Consider the following 18,980-nt stretch of genomic DNA (forward strand, 5'->3'; position numbering starts at 1 on the left):
AAGCACACAAAGTTTCTTCTGGAACTTCTTTTTCTAGTTATTATTTGCAGCCTATGAGTAATTGTTTGACACTGAACAGGACCTTGGACTTGTAAAAGACTAACACATCCTGACTATTGTGCATGTACAATATGCTCAGTCATTGGCCGAACTACGTGGCCATAAATTAGGCTTTCCGTCTATTACCTGGTGTTTCGTTGGGTGCTCTGATATACAACTGAACTTCAACCTCTTTTAGTTTGCTGCCGGGGATTCAGGTCAGGGCAGGTGTGGCGGTTATATGCTCTGTTTACACCCCTGAAATGTCAACAAATGCATAATAACTCATTTGCATGTAACTCATTTCTCCCAAACAATGGTTAAACAGACAGCAGTCCTGCTGTACTAGATGTTTTTTAACAGAGAGAAAAACATGGGACCATGGGAGTAGTGTAAGTGACTACATTTCAGTTTAGTTCTACACTTAGGTAGAATATGCACTCACAGCACTGGAAACATGGAAGGAATTAAGGTTAACATTAGATACATTTTTGATCTGTCAGCCAACTTACAAACTGTTTTGTGTTAAACAGTTGAGAGCACTCTCATTCTTCAGTGTCAAGACAACATGTTTATTTTTGGAGCAATACCAAAAATGGCTGGTTTAAGGTTTCTTAAAGGGAATCTGAGATTCAAACAACAACAAAGTGGTCACCCCACCACTTTTTTGGGGTACACAGCTGAGGGATGGGGCTGAAGAAACGTGACCACTCTCTAATGAATAAATGGAGCTATGGTTGCAAGGACTGACCTTCCATGAGATCAAAATGCTAGTTTTAACCATGTTTTGAAGCTATATAGTGTTTGTTTACAATTACATTGTTTACAAACAGTTGAGTAATACAAGCTTATATGTTGGCTTCTGATGTGTAAGACAGTTGAACTATGCTCCTGAGGCACTTATACATTATATTCCTCAAGAATAAATGGCTATATATCATTCATTTAAAAGTCCAAAAATGTATGTACCAATCCCAGATTGCCACTTTAATATAAAAAAACATAGTAGGTTTTAGAGTTTGACATTATATTTTTATTGAATGTTTTACTTTTAGTATGTAAGGATAAGAATTGTGGGCTGACACACATTATGAGCTTAGAAAAGTGATACTGGAACATTGTGTCAAGGCCTGTTTGAATATGCACTTAACATTTCCCTTGCTGTGTGTTTGACTTGGGACTGGTTTGTTTTCTTTTCTTCCAGGTCCTGCTCATACCGGACCAGGAACAACCCACGCTGTGACAACACTGTGCACCATTTTAATCTATTGTTTGGCAGACACCTGTTAGACCATTGGTGGTCTGCCAAGGTTTTCTTTTTCACTCCTCCTCCTGCTTTTCCCCCCTTTGAAACCAACTGCCACTCTCTCTCTGAGAAGCCCCCAGCCGGAAGCAGAAGGGGAGAGTTTTCGTGATAAGATCTCAAGCAACTGGACTAATAAAAAAAGATTCCTCATTCAATTTATAATTATAATTAAGCATTCCATGTGTATTACAATGTGAACAACATATTGTGAACAGTGACTCAATATGTGTTCAATACAAGATGAAGGATCTCCATTTGTTCAGTACCTGTGTCTAAATGGGCCAGTAGGGTCGGATGGTCAGGATGGTCTGATTAAGCCTATTACGATGTCTAGCATCTTATTGTAATCTGGAGTGGCCTTTCTTGACCAACAACAGTTCAAGATCTTACTCTGGAGACACTTCTCTAAACTGATGGCCTTATCAACAACAACATTGATTAGGCTATAGTATAGGCCTTATGTGACCTATAAGCCAATATTTTAACCCTAACCCTAACCCTAACCCTAACCCTAACCCTAGCTCCAGCCTTAACCCTAACCCTGACCCTAACCCTAACCCTAACCCTAGCTCCAGCCTTAACCCTAACCCTGACCCTAACCCTAACCCTAACCCTAGCTCCAACCCTAACCCTAACCCTAGCTCCAGCCTTAACCCTAACCCTGACCCTAACCCTAACCCTAACCCTAGCTCCAACCCTAACCCTAACCCTAAACCTAACCCTAACCCTAGCTCCAGCCTTAACCCTAACCCTAACACTAACCCTAGCTCCAGCCTTAACCCTAACCCTAACCCTAACCCTAACCCTAGCTCCAACCCTAACCCTAACCCTAACCCTAACCCTAGCTCCAGCCTTAACCCTAACCCTGACCCTAACCCTAACCCTAACCCTAACCCTAACCCTAGCTCCAGCCTTAACCCTAACCCTAACCCTAACCCTAACCCTAACCCTAGCTCCAGCCTTAACCCTAACCCTGACCCTAACCCTAACCCTAACCCTAACCCTAACCCTAACCCTAGCTCCAGCCTTAACCCTAACCCTAACCCTAACCCTAACCCTAACCCTAGCTCCAGCCTTAACCCTAACCCTGACCCTAACCCTAACCCTAACTCTAACCCTAGCTCCAACCCTAACCCTAACAATGCTCAGGTGGGAAAAAATATCATAGTGGACGCTGCCATCTAGTGGCGATATAAAATATATCGTTCCATAAACCACTGTGCCACATAGGTATTTGACGGGGTCAAACCACAGAAAAACGGGCATTTCGCCATGTCAGTTTTCTCAGTGGATTATGAAGATCAAGCCACTACTCTTGCAATTAAGCTTTTGAGTCACGCTGGATTTTGCCTCAAATCTAATATGGGGCCTAAATCCAATATAGTTGCAATAATACCATTTATAACTGGTTAAATGGTTATATTTATTTATTATAATTAATTAAGACTCTGCATAGCCAAACTTGTCCTGGTGCAATGCTTAGGAACAGTTGCCAAGATCAGGGTTGTATAGGTATTGGAATATATATATATATATATATATTGAGGTATTCAGTATTCTATTACAATACATTTAAAAAATGTCTATTCAGAATACAGATACTATCATAAATAAGAAAATGAATACTTTTAGAATCATTTTTATCTTTTTCCCAACTCAATCGATCTCATAACATTGCTGCTACTTTACACTGCACAGTAGCTGCTCAGCTGGGAGAACAAAGAAATGTTGATGATCTACGTCCATCTGACTGCACTATGGTTTATCACACAGAGCTGCTGACACTACCAGGATGGCTGAAGGTGGAGGAAAGTAGGCTTTCAATTTATGATGCTACCAGCACCATTTCAAAGTCAAAGAAAATCTGGGGAAACCTCTTCTCACAGCTCCTGTATCTATGTCGGTCACATGCCAACTTTGTTTACCAGCTACTAAAAGAAAAGAAAACTCTTAGTCAGTGCTAGCTAGTGCTTAAGCATTCACCCCAGTCCTGTGTCATTTTAACTACAGCCATGAATTCAGTTTATTTGTTATTCTGAATATAACATTCTGCAAGTTCCCCCCTATTTCATAAGCTTATTTGCCTGTGATATATGTAGCTCCTGAGAATATTTCCTATCAAAATATATTGCAAAATATACAATATGCCATGAGCCATGTATTCAGTATTTAAATACATTTTGAACCATGTATTCAGTATTCAGTACCTGAATACATTTTCAAGTATTATATACAACCCCTGGCCAACGTACTGTACATTCCAAATACCATTCCATCAGACTAATACAGAGTAACAGAACAGCTCAGTTTACTGACACACCACAGGTATACACACAGGTATGACTAAAATATGCATTTTGACCTTCAGGACAAACTGTCATGGTTGACTTATTGCCTCAAGCATCCTTGTTGAGGAAAAGTTTACTCATATTTCAACACTGACTGACTTTATATACTTTATACTTTAACCCAACATCCACAAGTAAAATGATGTGCGCCTACATGGTATTGATACAACACTAACACTAGGCTTACAGTTTTGTTCTTGAGCAGGGTTAGGGTTTGAAACGGTATTCAACTTTTCAAAACATATTAGCGGCACTGAGAGGGGTTCCTCTAACAGAGATATTTTATTAGAACTTACATTTGAAAGGACAGTTTCCATGTTATGTTACTTGCTTGTATAATTGTCATATTCTTGAGGGTGTTTGAGTTCAGTTTAAATTATTTGCATTTTGAGTGATGAATGTTATGTCCCCCAAATGTTTGCAAAAGGATACAGCATTTTGGAATGAAGCTCTTCACTTATTCAACTACAGTATATCTACAATCAACAAACAGTAGGTAGAAAACTGAAAGAAAACTGAAAGTGTAGCCCAACACCATGGAGTGTCATTATGGCGTTTATTTGACCATAACAACTCTATCTACAATGGAGCTGACTAACTGGCCCATGATTTAATTACTTCAGTGTCCTGCACTTGCTGTTAATTTGGTCAGACCATGCAATAAATCACTGTGAATAGAGGTCTATCTGAAGGACCTAGCACCTTAATTGAGATGGATTCTTGCCCACAGAATCCCCTCCTTATGAGGTTCATTCAGAAGTAGAGAGAGAGTGACCTTCAATGACCACAACTGACTATAGGCTTCTCAACCCTCAATGAGTGACTCAAAATAACCTGCGTCCACCTGAACTCACTCTCCCAAATTGACTTGTCAGAATACATTTCACCAATTAGAGATGCATTCGCTACACCCACGAGGCCCCCGACACTGATTCATATTTCACATTTTCATCCTCTAAGGGACCGGGAATGGCACTCTCTTTCCTGCAGTATAAGTGAGAGTGAGTGAGACACACATTGGAGGTTGAGTTTCCTGCACTGTCATTTTGAGAGGAGAGGGGACGCAGAGGACGTGTCTCTCACCCTCTTGAGTCTGTGCCAGGGGCTGCGTCTGCTGTGCTGTGGGGGGGGGGGGCGTGCCAAGGTTACGGAAGGCAGGGTGCCATCCTCTGTTTACGCAGCCAAAGCAGACCTGGACAGGAACGTCCTCTCAGTACCGAGCGAGAGAGAGGGGGGCTCTGTCCCGAACACTCCACTCTGTCCACTCCACTCTGTCCACTCCACTCTGTCCACTCCACACCACTCCACTCCAGCTAGGGGGCTCGTTGGGAGCCTCGGCAGGAACTCAACACACAGCACACACTGACACACAACCCAACATACACACCGCTTTGCCCATCCACAAACATATGCACATGCACACCACCGATTTCTGTTACTTTCAACCCCCCCCCCCCCACCCCGCCCCCTCAAACACACACACCCCTTTCCTTTGCCTCCAACTACAAACTCTCTCTCACACACACCCTTCACCAATCTCTGCGCCAAACAAACTCTACAAGCCTCTCCTCCCGTTGTCACGGGAACACATTGGAGAGACGCCTGTGAGCTGTTTTCACTTACAGAAGACAGAATAGGGCAGGTGGAGAGAGAGGGAGGTGTGAAACTTGCCAAATTGCTTAGCCAGAATGTGCAAAAATGTTTAAGTAAGCATGGCCAGCCAGTTCTTTTAAGATAGGATCTGTGCAGAGATGTGGGAGCTGTTTATTCCTACAACTGGCTCTTCCTCAATTGAATGTGACAGATTCTGCTAGTGAATTTGAGAGCTTTTTGTGGTGGTACCTACTTTCTTTTGGCAATCTTAGCCCTCTGTTTTAGAATAATACATGTAAAGCTGATTGAACTCTGAAACATTGAAACTGATGTTTACAGTTGCTAGGCTGCAAATGGTAGGATCAAAGCAATGGATCTAACATGCAATGGCAGAGGAACCATTGATCTTGAGTCAAGTGCCGTTTCTCCTCTCTATAATCTCGTGTCCAGACTTCCTCCCACAGGTTACTCTGTCTCTTGCTCGCTCGCTCACTCACACACACACACACACACACACACACACACACACACTCACACACACACACACACACACACACACACTCACTCACTCACTCACACACACACACACACTCACACACACACACACACACACGGGGTGGGGGGGGGGAGGGGGAGAGCGTAGTCAATGCCAGCTGCATGAGTCACGGGCCATCAGTGCGGGAAGCGTGCGCGCTCTGATCTCGCCCCTGCAGAGCCGGGGCCCCCTGACTCCTTCTGTTTGGTCCTGATAACACTGCAGGAATTGTTCCTACGCTCCCTCGTCGCATTTATCAAAACTCGGGTACAATAAGATCGTTCAGAGCGAGTTCTCACTGAGATGCTTTCATGGCCGCTGGCCTCGTAAATACATCCTCGGCCCACTGGCCAATATCAATCGGGTGCGAAACGATTTTTTGCACAGGCGACTGACAGTGCATGACTGAAAAGCTTTGTATACCTGTATCTCACTCCTCCAGTCTGATGATCAACCAATAGCAAATAAACAGCACATTCCCATTGCAGAATAAGATTTTACAGTAGGCTTATGCCCGTAATTCCTCTAAATCTATTCAACGGTTTGAGTTATTATTTCCCCTAATTTGCAAGGCAGGCTGTGCCATCATCTGGGATGTAGTCTGATGCTCCAAGTCCCTTCTCCTGAATATGAAATTAGTTTTTTATTTGGCTCCTGACAGATGAACATGTGGCTTCATTGAAGAAGCGATGCAGAAACATAGGCTACTGCTAGTGTCTTGAGAGTGAATCAAATTAATATAAATTGTTTCCCGTTCCTTTTCCTTGACAAGAAAAAACATGCCAGCATATTAATTTGACAACATTAGCATTATAGAAAGCACATTAGGCTACCTCAGGCCTTTGGCAACATTAAGAGCATTGTATTCTCCTCTAGTGCCAAGAGAAGCGTTAGCTACCTTTGTGCCTTTGGCCCCATATGAAGATGAATAAACCATGACAGTGACAGTGGGCCCAGCTGAAAGAGTATACCTGTCACTGTCAGCAGTCTGCTGCTGTCTCCTGTCTCCTCTCAACCTATGTCTGATGACCTGTCTGGTGATAACTCAGCAGCACTCTGCAGCTCCTCTCCTATCGAAATGATTGAGGGGAAACTCTCGCCCCCAAACCCCTCTCTCCCTCTCCCCCTCTCTCCCTCTCTCCCCTGAGCTCTCCACTGAAACAACAGAGGCGCTGATTGGAACTGAGAACTAGAGGGATATAGGGCCCACAGTATCTGTTGAAGCCGCAATCTGGGATTCAAACAACAACAAAGCGGTCACTCCACCACTTTTCACCACCTCCCCCGACATGCCCGTAGAATGGTTGCTTGTTGTTATGTGGGTTGGTAGGATTATTTTTGCAGAGAGTTGTTGCCTATGCTAGTTTGCATGATGACCTGAAGGAAAAACTGAATTCAGTTTTTTTGGAACTCCGCCCAAGCAAGGTATTTGATGTGTTACAAGGCCTCACTCATTTCAAACGGGTTTCCACCCCTTTGTCGCTATTTTCTGCAAAGGATTTCCCAACTAGGAAAGCCTGGTCCCATTTTGCCGATCTTTCAGACAGGTCACCTGGGAGGGTAGGACAAAAACTCCATTGATAAAGAATGATAAAGATTACCACATGTTCCTTTCGGTTTTTCATATCACTAAAGTGTGTAGAAACATTTTGATCGTTAAAAGTTGTTGTAATGGCCTAAAAATTCGCTTTATTTGGCCTTCCTAGCCTCTCACTCTAATCTTACACACACTTTGCTAGGGGACACGGCGCGAGAAATACGCGATCCTAGCAACGCAAACCTAGTAACGACAGTTGTCAGTAACGTTACTCTATAACTTCATGGTAATTGGTCAGAAATGTATCCCTACGTGGGACTGGCACTATCTTCCCTGTCTCTCGCAAAACCACTAGTAAATCACGGGAGTGGCATATCTCTAGTATATTCAATCTCTGGCAGCAACAGTATTTGACAATGCATAGGGACTCTGGAAGCTGTTAAATCCAGGAAATCTTAAACAACCTCTCACTACAAATATCTTATCGTTGGCCACTTTTTAACATTCGCGGTTGTTGTTCATGGGTTTGGGGTGTCAATATCTAAATAGTTAGCAGTCATCACCATCAATCACATGCATTATAATTAAAAGACAATTGTGGTCCACTGAAAAAACACATTGGAAACGTGACTTCCGTACCCCAGTAGAGAGGTGGGCCACTGTGGAACGTTACGCAGTGAAGGGAAATGCCCGTCAAATGAACTGTTGTTTGTTTTGGTTCTGTCTAACTGTGCTGTACGAATGATTCAGGACAGCTCCTATAGTTCGCAGTAGGTAATCACATACGGATGCTGAGAGAAATCCTTTTATTTATTTATTTATTTATTTATTACAAAAGAATACTCTTAGAAATGCTGAAAGATTTACAGCATGCCAGTTTTTGGATTAACACCAGGATACAATGTGAAATTTCAATTTGTAGCTCTTGCATTGACATTTATGAAAAGCCCCTCTGACAGATCTACCGCCCCCCTCCTGGCTGTGCACGGCTGAGCGCCCTCCCTGCAAGCTCAAAACCCGTTGAGAAACAGTGTCCTAAGGTATTTCATGATAGCAGAAGGTTTCATTTAAATCTTGAGAATATTTCCAGAAAATGCAGACATCAGCTCCATGGAGCGTAACATAAAGTGACGTTTGCATTATCAAAGTCAAATTTCCAACCAGGACTGCTTACAGGGTCATTGCAAAAATGTCTGTTCGTGTGTTCTAGGACACAGCTGAACGATTTCACTGCGACTCTCACATTAACACCCAAAACCTCTCAAGGGCGTGCCACCCAGCAGCCTACGTATTTAACCAGACGTCATACATTTTGTTCTATACTTTTTCACCAAACATTTTGAGCTCTTTTTACCTCTGAATAATCTGTCCCACCCCACACAGCTTGTCTTAAACACTGTGACAAGTCACAGCTGTTTCTGAAACGCAGCTTGGCTCAATTTTAATAAATCATCTTCAGCTGGCTCTTTGTGCTCATCTCTCTCTCTCTCTCTCTCTCACACACACACACACACACACACACACACACACACACACACACACACACACACACACAAACACTTTCATCTTCTCAGAGTTTCTCAAAAAGAGCCGTTTTCCTCCCCCTGGGAGCAGTGGTGAATTGAGTCTGCGTACAAGCTAAGAGTCCTTGGATGAAGCTACTACAGGGTCCTCTCTCAGTTACTGTAAGTGCAGCGCAGGTGTGATTAGGGACTGTGTGAAGAGGTTCACTCCCTCTAATGGGCACCGAAACGCATCATGACCTTGTGTGCGTAAATGAATACAAAGTGAACACGACAGGTGAGGGGATTTATTACGGCTCATAACCCAACACACAATTTAACCAGAAGCAGAAGCCCTTACATTCACCGCAGTGTTTTTCATTCTTCATTTGTTTATTAAAAGCTGATAATAGGATGGGGTCTCTTTCTTATACCTATTGTTGCCTTGCAACAACTTCAGTTTTCAGACAATTACATGTAGTTAAGTTTCATTATTTTAACCTGGATATGAAATGTATACATGGTCAGTCTGAGAACAAGAACTGTCAGGATACCTTTAGTGAAACAACTATCCTATCTCTGTAATCTCCATTTACTCCTTAACAGAGAGAATAAGTTCCCCGGCTTAGTAATGACTCTGCACCATTACCAACCATCCTGTCTGAGGCATTAAAGGGATTTAAACGGCACAGGCGTGGATGACTTTTAGACATACTGCAGCTCACTTCAATCTGTAATTACTGATGAGAAGAAGTGCACTGGTATGGAAAACTCCGAAATGTAATGTCTGACAGGGGCGTGCAATCTGTAAGATCTGTCTCTGAGAATCTGTTTCTATCTTTGATAATGTACTTGATGACTTTCCTTAAAGTGGAACTGTTTAAAGTTACTCACAAGCCATTCTGAAATGCAGTTTATAAACCTATTCCGCAAATATACACAGGTGAAATGAAATAAATGATTCACAGAATTTGCAACTGTATGGACTTAATGTACTGATTGTTTTTTTATTTATCTTCAAAACACAGGAGAAGGACAGCTACTTGTGAGTGTAGTATTTTGAGATGCAACGACAACCTCCCACTACCACGCAAAAGTAAGTACATGTGGATGAGCACTATAAATAATAACAATACGTTAAGTGTAATCATTGAAGTAATGTCACACCATAAAACATTTATGAAGTCATAATGCTCTGTAAGGATCACTGACATTCCGAAGTGGCATTAATACAGTATCACTATCAGGGATAAATGTATGATAATGCAACTGCGGAGACAACTGTGTCAGCTCGGAGGGTAGACAGCCGTGTCAGCTCCGAGGGTAAACATTGTGGGCCAATATCATCCTGCTGCATTCAGTGCACAGCCTCTACCCAACCCCTTTGACACAAACAATTCGGGGCTAGATTGAAAACACAGAGGACCTGCTCCTCGAATTTACATTCCAATCAAATGACACCACTGTCAGAAAATGACTTCATTTCACAAGTTTAAATAATGCCGATCCCCTGCCGTCTACCCAGACAAGGCTTGGTCGGCAGAGCAGCAGGAACACCATGCGCATATTTATACCTGGCAGCAGATGGCCCAGCAACCCCCTCTCACTTCTCCCTCTTCTCCCCTGTTTGCTGGGAGCAGAGGCAATCTTGTGCCTTTTCATCTGTGCTATTCATCTGTAACCTTGGGAGAGATAAAGCACCATTAATTCCAGTCCAGACAGCCAGCGAGCGTGTGCTTCTATTGCCTCGCCTTGCCCCAGAGGTGCATCATCATTGTTGACCTTGTCTAACTTTATATCACCTCGCAATGATGTTTGCCTTATTGGTGTGAAAGAGAGAAGAGCTATTTTGTTGTGCATGCACCTACGGTGATTTGTATCGAGACTCTGCCGAGGTTGGTATGGCCCGGGTGGATTACTCGTGGACATTCCTACTCCACTACTGGTAGCGTTCACCAAGTTTGGCGGTGAACCCGACGCACATTAGTATGGCTTCATTTTAACAGGTCCTCAGACGAGATTTGTTCATTCCCAATCATTATGGATAGCATAATACATGCATCCAAACTTGTTAGCTAATTTACATTCCACAACCTGTGGTAAACTTTAGCTCGTTAGCATTCTGCCACCTTTACACTGAAACATAAGAACCAAAGTATGCAGTGGAACTAAAATCTGGTTGTATACTATTCAGGAATCGTCCAATCGTCCATACTGCCTACTGATTACTTCAAGTGTGTACTGCATACTAACCACACTACATACTATTTAGAGCCTACTGTTTAGTCAAATGTACTCACTAAGGGACACATTTCAACATACTACACATCATTCATCCTGTGAAATCATCTAAAGGTTAACCATGTTCACAGTAATTGGTTAAGTTTCGCTACTGCCCGCCTCCCTTACCTGCTCTATAGGTACTCACGGCGGGAAAGAATCCCGGAAATCTGAAGGCATACTGAAAACGCTTACTAAGTAGGTTGCAGTATGAACTTTCGGACATGGCCCCTGATCCTGTTTTGTTTTGTCGCACTGCTGGCCAGAACGACGTCACAGAGGGTCATACCACCCAAAGTCTTGTCAAGTCACCATCTTCCATTGACAATGAATGACCATTGATCATTTTGTAGCATTGCGTCACCCCATGTCTGTATACACTCACTGAACACTTTATTAGGAACACTATACTAATACTGGGTAGGGCCTCTTTTTGCTCTCAAAACAGCCTCAATTCTTCTTGGCATTGATTCTGGTCCATGATAACATGATTGCATCATGCAATTCCTGCAGATTTTTCAGGTGCACTTTCAAGCTGTGAATCTCCCGTTCTACCACATCCCAAAGGTTTTCTATTGGATTCAGATCCGGTGACTGGGAAGGTCACTGAAGAACACTGAACTCATTGTCATGTTCATGAAACCAGTTTGAGACGACTTTTGCTTTGTGACATGGTGCATTATCATGCTGGAAGTAGCCATTAGAAGATGGGTAAATTGTGACACATGGTCAGCAACAATCCTCAAATTAGGCTGCGGCATTCAAGCGATGATTGATTGGTATTAACGGGCCCAAAGTGTGCCAAGAAAACATTCCCCACACCATTACAGTACAGGTGTTCCAAATAAAGAGCTCGGTGAGTGTATATCTATACTCATTAAAACTCCCTCCCTCCTCTCCTTTAAATAGCTCCCTCAAAAAAGACATCAAAAGGGCTTACTTCACTTCAAATGTTAATGTGGTATATTATTCTTATACTCCAAAACCTAAAAAGGCTAACCATTGAAGATAAAACATGAAACGGGACTTCATGGTGATGGTGTCAGCTTGTTAGAGGGAGAAGTAGGGAATGGAGTGCAGGGCTGAGCAGATACGTTGACTCCTCCACCAGTCTCTGACGTAAAAGAAGTGTGCGGCAGTTCCACTGGCTGCAACACAAGACACGAGAGGGAGAGAGGCAGCTCCCATGTCCTGTGTTGCAGCCCCTGGCCCAGCCACCGGTCACCTTCAGACACCGTCAACAGCTGCTTCACTGTGGAAAAACACAGGGAGAGAGAGAAAGTGGGGGTTAGTGAGAGAGGGAGAAAGAGGTTTACAATGGATTGTGTGACAGAGAGAGAAGACAAGAAGGGGGGGGAGAGAGAGAGAGAGAGAGAGAGATGAGCACAAAGAGAGAGAGATGAGCACAAAGATAGGGAAAGAAGGAAGTGAGAGAGAAAAGAGAGGAGAGAGACAGAGAGGGAGAAAAGGTATGGGCAGAGAAGGGGAGAGAATAGAAAAGGGAAAGAGAGTGAGAAAAGGAGAAAAGCTGTTCCGTGCCACCGACACCACATTTATCACCAGCAATGAAAATAGCCTGTTTCACCTTGCACAGAGGAGGTCGGCCCTACCACATCGAACATCCACACACAGACCCAGAGAGAGAAACGCTCCCGTGGCCCAAATTGCTTGACTATGAGGTTAATGACTCATGGTGCCAGTTTTTCAGTGAGAAGAAAAAAAATATCCTGAGAACCTCACGTCAGAAATTATCGTTTACTGTGCTGTTGAGAAAAATAACCACCAAGATAGGGTTAGGGTTAGGGTTAGGGTTAGGGTTAGAGTTAGGGTTAGGGTTAGGGTTAGGGTTAGGGTTAGGGTTATCCTTGTAGAGGCACAGTTTGTTATTAAGGAGGAAATAAGCAGTGGTCTCTCTAAGAGCCATGTAGTGTGCATTGAAAGGTCACAGCACTATGAAGTACATCCAGCCTCTATCACACTAAAGGTCTATAAATGTTACAAATTCAAAGGCATTACTTCCAAAATATCAACACAACATAACAAAAAGAATCCAGAGCCACAGTTTACAGCAAGCTTTCTGTCCTGTTTCTTATTCTGTCATTTTGTACTTCCCCTTATTCTTTAGACAACATACTTCCAATCTCTCCAATGCTGTATCTTTTCCCCCATTTTAATCCTCCCACTATGAATCCAGGAATTATCTCTTTCCCTGCTTTGATGGTGAAGTACAGCAATCACAGAAGCATCTTCCCTGTGTGAAAATTGGTCTAACCTAGATTTGAGGCTGAAGGGATATCAGCACACTGAGGACAGAGAGCCAAAGGACGAACGGTCAAAGAGAAAGGCAAGAAGAGCCGGAGGCAAAATTCAATTCCCCCTTCTTTCGATTTAGACAAAAATAGCTGAGCCCAGTTTAATTTAAAAAGATAATGAGTAAATGAAAGGGTCTGAATGTGCCAGGAGTTTGTTTGATTTTAAGGAGGTAAAATGAATAATGCACACAGACATTTTATCTATGTTTTAGAGAGAGAGAAAAAAAAGATTCTGATGGTCGTAAATCCCTGAACATTTTTGATCCCCAGTTTAAGATGCAGGTGAAATTTCTGGCCACGTTTGAAATCCAACACTGATATAGCCAATTGGATTTGAATTCTTACATAATTCTTAAATAGAAGATAATATTGTAAAGCATACTATCGGAAAGCACTTTGAGCAACTTGTGTGAAAGAGGCCACCTTATTTATATATTTAATCACTCATCTGAATTGCCTTTCGTTAGCCTACTCGAGCAACAATGAAATTGATGGAATTGAAATGAGTTAGCCGTGCGAAACACTAGAACCTACGTGCAATTAATGGGACTTGTAATTACGTATTGATGTAAGCTAATAAGTCCCACTTATTCTACACAATCAGGAGAATTATAGCATGGAGTGGAACGAATACGTGCTCAGAAGCACTTTACTTAAACGTTATCAGAAAAAAAAACCTGTCCCTTATTCAGTGAATTCATATTCAAGAGACATACAACGGTGTATTGTTACAATGGTGTTACATAGTGTTACAATGGCTTGGCCGGGAAGGCTGTGCTGCCGTGCCTGGGAGAATTGTGGATGTTGGTGTGCCCACATGCCACAGAAGAGGGATGGTAAGAAGTGTAGGTTGTGAAAGGATTTGTGTGGAGCCTGATTGTGCTCTGTGTTCCAAGAGTCCCACCATCGGTCCTGTACTTCTGTCCAACTCAGAACAATGCCAGTCCAGTTTTTCCTCTGTCTGGCCCCTCTTGTTCTGGATCCACCCATTTCCTCTCCATAGCACTGTGAGTTTGAGTCTAAGTCACTTGTATACCACTTGACTGTGTTAGCCCACTGAGCTAAAGCCAAGGTATTGGGGACCTAACATAACAAGCCTTTGGGTCTCAGGCAAGGTCACTTTTCAAACAAGCATATCTCACTGGCCTCCCTCAGATACTATGCTGCTGCCAGGGACATCCATCTTGCAGTATGCTAGTGTCAGTAAAAAGATGTGTATGTGAGTTATATCAGTCCTACCAGAGACACTTGGGCACAGAAAATGAGTTAGCTGTCTAAGCTGTGACTTAGGGGAAAGCTAAAGTCTTAGCTGGCAACCACCTCTGGTGAGAACCAATTCATCATCCTGACTGAGGCAGGGGGGAGTTGACAAACAAATAGAACAGATCAGTACAAAATATGGCTTCAGACAGTGTAGAAGGCTTAATCATGATAGCTTTGTGTGATGAGAGCCGAGGGATATAATGATAGAAATGCAGATCTGCAGGATGGCGCAAAATAGGATTTCCTGTCAAGGGCAACTCTATCACACCTGATGATGACATTTGCTTGGCTAAACGGACAAAAATGATGTGAGTTAGACTGGCCATTTAGTAATAATAATAATAATTAAAGCTGCAAGTAGTGATTAACGGGGTCTAAGCCTCATGGCAAGGTCACAGGATCAAACGGCTGTCTGACAGAGGTCGAGACATGTGTTCCAAGTGTCATAATGATGGTGCCAACCGTCTTTGATTTATATGCATTTATATGGTAGACCATGCCCACAAGCTCAACACTATGGCCAATCATAACCACGTTTAAGATATTGGCTAAGACTGTTCTCCAGGGCACGTGTACCAAATATCATGACATTTGGTGAACCACATCAAGAGATATCAAAATATGGCATTTATGGCGCCCCCTTTATGTTGATTTGCATGTGGCTTTAAGGGTATGACAGAGAGCCTAATGGATCTGCGTACCAAGTTTCATCATGAAAGGATTTCCATTAATTCCGTTAATTCTCCATTTAACAATTCATTGGTTAATAGCGGCCATGTTGTTTATTCAAATGGTAAACAAAATGGATACTCTTAGGAGCTTAGCTTGATGCTACATACAAGTTTGGTGCAGATAGGTCAACAACTGTAAAAGCCTTAGTGTTTTAGGTGTTTTTCACACAATTCAAAATGGTGGAAAATCCATCATGGTGGAGCTTGATGGTATTAGAGGCTTTTTTGTTCATCATGAGGAGTGGGACCTATGTATCAAATTTGGTGGCTCTAGGTCATAGCAAGTGGGAGATATGGCCTGTCAAAGTTGCCAATTTCAAACACCTGTTATTAGGTCAACGGGAGTAATATTACATTTGGGGGTAGTGGTCAAAACTTCCTATCATACTGCCAAGTTTCAAGTTTCCAGCATGAAGTATGTCACAGGAAATTGAACGACAGAATCTTCACAATGATAATAAAAACAGTAGGACACATATGGGCAATCACCCATGTTGTTAATGATTGATTCATTTCATTTGATAATTAAAAATCCACATAAAGCTGCTGCAAGTTAGATACATCAATGCATTAAAAACTACAGAGTATGAGTACAGCAGCTTATTTGTGGTTTTGGAGAGCCTAAAAATTCAACGATAAAATAACCCACATGATACAAGTGAGAAGGAAACACTAATCCTGGTCATTCTCAGAGGAAAACACACCTTTGAGGAGCTCAAAGATGGTCTTTCTTAGGGGATCGCCTGGTGTTCACTGAAAGGGTCTGTGTTCTGCCGGAGTTTTGGCTGGTGTGCTGATCCACACACAACCAACGTTTGTAAAGCTGGCATCTTTGTTCTCTTAAACCTGATTATGCATGGCAGCGCAGGGTATTCTGCACCACCGCTTCTTCTTTTCACAGGGATGACATCAGGGGAGATACTGCCTCAAACCGGACTTTGATGCTGAGGTTTTAAAAGGCTTGTTATACTGCAGGAGCCATGAACAGAATGTTCTGGAACATATTGCTGAGAGAGATTGGGGGAAGAATAATGAATGTGGCCTGAGAACCGGATCACCTTATGAAACCTTATGATTCCCACCTTGCAAGTGGGAAGCTTTACACCCGGTACATTTCCTGCAGTGAAAGTATCTCGCAGTATATACTGTATATATGTCTCCAGAAGGAGTTGATGTTGAACATTAAATGGCACTGGTCATCTTATGTTTTTTTTGTGCATTTTCAGTAGTGAGGCCATCCTGTATGAGTTATGGGTAATTCACAGGTTTGATGAAATTAATGAACAGCCAGTTCTCTTAAAAAATATTCTAGTTGAGGGAAATTTAACAGTCAGAGGAACCAGACAGAATTCTCAAAGCATATTTGGCTTTGGTTATTGATTCCCTCATTGTATTCAGTTTTGAATGTATCAGAGTAGGCCTACTTCTACAAGCCATAATTCAAAAAGCATGGCTGTGATAAATGCTTCGCTGAAAGTATAGAGTGTATATCTTACTTGCTTTAACTAACTGCATAGAAAGGATACATGTTTCCATAGCCTAAACAAGGAGGCAGGAGCCTGGAAAGCACACACTATGAATGAAAATGGAGTGGCTCCCAACGAGCTGTTGAAATGGGCAATGTGTCCTTTTATGACATCAGGGTACAGACGTGTGTGTGATGCTCGTTACGCCAAGTAAAGGATAATATAGTCACGGCAGGAGGTCTCATGAAGCGAGCTCATTGCTATACTGTTGATTTAAGTTGCTAATTACACATATTCTTAACGCCTCTATTTAGCTGTGCCAGCATCCAGAGAATGAATGGCTCAGCCCAGGGAAGTTGAACTGCGTTTGCCGAGAGGGCGTACAACCCTAAGCAATCTGCATAAACATAAGATGCTAACCTAGATTGATGAAACTAATAGTAATTGCTGCTTCATGGGGTCATCGTGTTAGATGAATGATGTTCTCCCGCACACATTCCATCTCTCTTCTTCAGTCAGCTCCGAGTCAGTTTCCTCCTCTCAGCACTATCAGGGTTGGTGTGCCGTTACAGGGCTTGATCACCGCTGCTGTGGTATGCATTTCCCTGCATGCTGACTGTACTTTGGATGTCTCCTCTTCTGTTAGGTCTTCTAAAAGGACAAGACAGGACTTATGGTACCGTGCATGTCCCTAGAGCCAAGAGAAAGGTGGCAGCAGATACTTTTTATCCTTTCAAAATGCTGGCTCAGATAGCTCGCCCCATTAATTCCAGAAACGTTCAGGTTTCAGGTAGACAGTAGACAACCCGGTTCAGTGAAATTAAATCCTCCATTGCATACAGTGCCTTCGGAAAGTATTCAGACCCCTTCACTTTTTCCACATTTTGTTGTGTTATAGACTCAATTTAAAATGGATTAAATTAAAATAATTTGCCATCAATCCATACACAATACCTCAGAATGACAAAGCAAAAATCAGTAAATTTATTCAAATTGAAATACAGAAATACCTCATGCACATAAGCATTCAGACCCTTTGCTATGACAATATTAGCTAAAATGCAAAAATGTCATCAACAAATCACTCAATAAGTTGATTTGAGTCCATCGTAATGCAAGGATAATAGTTCATGTAATTTTGGAATTAATATCTTTGTTTTTATAGGGTCTTTGATTTGCATAGGAATCAATTACACAATGTGTAGATTAGGATGTCACTATCAACTCAGCAAATTTCATAATTTTCTCTTGATCCTAACCACCTCACCAGTCCCTGCCAGTGACAAACATATCCATAACTTGATGCAGCTACCACTATTCTTCACACGAGAGATGGTGCAGAAACTGCATTGCATGTGCTGGATTTGCACCAAACTTAATACTTTGTAGTAAAACCAAATAAACACCTTTCCATCCACTTTCTTTGCTGTATCACTTGAATTCATTGTTGCAAACACAATTATGGATATGAGATTATTTTCCATTAAGGGATTCTTTTTGGCCACTTGGTTATAGACCATTTTGTAGAGTGACTGAGATGATGTTGTCCCATCGATTGTGCTTTTTCCTCTCCACCATTCAACTTTTTAGATTTTTGTAAGTCTCCCCAGGCCTCAGGGTCGCATTCCTGAGCAGTTTTGTTTCTCTCCATTTGCTCAGTTTGTAATGACAACCTGATCCACACGGTGTGTAATTGATTCCTATGCAAATCAGAGACCCTATAAAAACAAAGATATTAATTCCAAAATTACATGAACTATTATCCTTGCATTAAGATGGACTCAAATCAACTTATTGAGTGATTTGTTGATGACATTTTTGCATTTTAGCTAATTTTAAGAGTGTCATAGCAAAGGATCTGAATACTTCTGTACATTAGGTATTTCTGTAATTCAATTTTAATAAATGTACTTTCCAAAGGCACTGTAATGAGGGTTTAGTGAAGGAGGTTTGATCAATTCACGAAGTAATCTTCAGCTTTATCATAGGAATAATTTTCATCAAACATTGGCCAAAACATCTTCGAGCTGGTGCTCTCTCTCTCTCTCTCTCTCTCTCTCTCTCTCTC

The sequence above is a fragment of the Argentina silus genome, assembly GCF_951799395.1.
Source record: "Argentina silus genome assembly, chromosome: 11".
NCBI lineage: Eukaryota > Metazoa > Chordata > Actinopteri > Argentiniformes > Argentinidae > Argentina > Argentina silus.